This window comes from Rhinopithecus roxellana, chromosome 3 (assembly GCF_007565055.1).
Source record: "Rhinopithecus roxellana isolate Shanxi Qingling chromosome 3, ASM756505v1, whole genome shotgun sequence".
Taxonomy (NCBI): Eukaryota; Metazoa; Chordata; class Mammalia; order Primates; family Cercopithecidae; genus Rhinopithecus; species Rhinopithecus roxellana.
The window spans coordinates 9525900-9528298 of NC_044551.1; the positions used below are offsets into that span (position 1 = coordinate 9525900).

Here is a 2399-nt window from a genome sequence, read left to right on the forward strand (position 1 = left end):
CAATTTTTGGTGAATCAATGAGTGAAGGTGGTTATAGTAGTGCTGGGTTAAATTAAGGAAGAAATGTTTGCAAAATGAAAAACGTAAGCAATAGCTCTTACCACCATGCAGTTAAAATACACACACACACACACACACACACACACACACACCACACAAATACAGTGGGTCTGCTGAGCGCTTTCAGATCTACTGTTGTATATTTGTATGATTATCGTAGACTCATCAGTTTTTACTTTATAATAATTTGTATTTATTTATTTTGATTTTCCAGCCCATTTATTCCAGTTCAGGGTTAATGCCTATCTTGTCAGTTCAGGGTGTAAGGCAGGAACCAGCCCTGGACAGGATGCCATCCCATCACAGGGCACATTCATACACAAACTCACTCAGACCGGGACCATGTAGAGACATGCCCCTTCACCTCATGTGGACATTTTTGGGATATGGGAGGAAACTGGAGCACCCAGAGAAAACCTAGGCATATATGGGGAGAACGTGCAAACTCCACACAGGCAGTGGCCCCAGCTGGGTGTCAATTTTTTTTCTCATCAACATTATAATGGAATGAGGTTCTTCAAGGATCTGCTGTATGAGACTAACCCAGAGTAATTTTTCAAATTACTAGATTTAATGAATCAAAATTGCTAAGAAATATGCTGGATAATCTAAATGCTTAACAAGCATCCCAGGTGATTCTTCTCATTAGGGAGATTTGGGAAATTTCTAGACGAGTGCTTCTCTAGAGTTAATGTGCATAGGAATCACCTGGGATCTTGTTTAAAATGCAGTGTTAGGGCCGGGCGCGGTGGCTCACATCTGTAGTCCTAGCACTTTGGGAGACAGAGGCGGGCAGATCACCTGAGGTCAGGATTTCCAGACCAGCCTGGACAGCATGGTGAAACCTAGTCTCTACTAACAACACAAAAATTAGCTGGGCGTGATGGTGCATGCCTATAATCCCAGCTACTCGGGAGGCTGAAGCAGGAGAATCGCTTGAACCCAGGAGGCGGAGGTTGCAGTGAGCCGAGATCGCGCTACTGCACTCCGGCCTGGGCCACAAAAGCAAAACTCCGTCTCAAACAAACAAACAAACAAACAAAAAACAGCACAAGCGGAGGGTACTAGAGGTAGGGGACCTAGAAACAAAATTTCCGGGGCTCCCTCCGGGGCCGCGGTCTGGGCTGCGCGTTTGGCCGCCACGCTCCTCGCGAAGGCAGTGGCTTCCAAACTCCTGGCGCGGTCATCCTCGCGCCCCCGCACCCCCCACCGGCTCGGGCACGGGCACTGTGTGCCAGAGGATCGCCCAGAACTTTGGCTTCCAGGATCTCTCCAGCAGGCACTTCTTGCGGGAGAACATCAAGGCCAACACCGAAGTTGGTGAGATGGCAAAACAGTATATAGAAAAAAGTCTTTTGGTTCCAGACCATGTGATTACACGCCTAATGATGTCCGAGTTAGAGAATGGGCGTGCCCAGCACTGGCTCCTCCATGGTTTTCCTATTACGACAAGCCGAAGCGCTGGACAAAAATCTGTGACGTGGATCTAGTAATCAGTTTGAAGGTTCCATTTGAAACACTTAAACATCGTCTCAGCTGCTGTTGGATTCACCCTCCTGGCGGAAGGGTATATAACATGGACTTCAATCCACCTCATATACATGGGATTGATGACGTCGCTGGTGAACCATTAGTCCAGTAGAAGGATGATAAACCTGAAGCAGTTGCTGCCAGGCTAAGACAGTACAAGGATGTGGCAAAGCCAGTCATTGAATTATACAAGAGCCGAGGAGTTCTCCACCAATTTTCTGGGACAGAGACGAACAAAATCCGGTCTTAAGTTAACACACTTTTCTCAAACATGATCACACCTATTCAGTCCAAAGAAGCATATTAACCCTGCCCAATGGAAGAACCAGGAAGATGTGGACATTCATTCAATTGTGTGTGTAGTATTTGTGCTGTGTCCAAATTAGAAGTTAGCTGAGGAAGCTTGCAGCCTCTTTTCTAGTTGAAATGGTGAACTGATAGGAAAACAAATGAGTAGAAAGAGTTACAGAAGAGGCCCTCCTCTGCCTTTCGAAAGGAAGGTCACCTACACATGTTTAACGTGTCTCTGCAAGTCTCAAGCCCTTGACGGGAAAACAAGTACAGTGTGGATTTCAAACGGGGTGTAACTTCAGCTCCAGCTGATTTTTGACAGCTGTGTTGTTGCTGTGGCATCCTTTTTCACACGTGATGGTGATGGCTTCTGGTTCTCCCCATTCCCACAAAGGCTGTTGAACCACAGCACCTGGAAGCCTGAGTCTGCCAAGGGCTCTAGCCCAGATTTGTCCCACGCTTTCTGCTGTGTGCCTTCCTGGTGACAATGAAATTGAGGCTACTTACTCTCAGTGGTT

General features: G+C 46.9%; 1 pseudogene; it reads left to right on the top strand.

Annotated features, from left to right (window-relative positions):
* The first annotated feature begins 1277 nt into the window (after positions 1-1277).
* Positions 1278-1897, top strand: LOC104680500 (annotated as a pseudogene).
* The last annotated feature ends 502 nt before the right edge of the window (positions 1898-2399 follow it).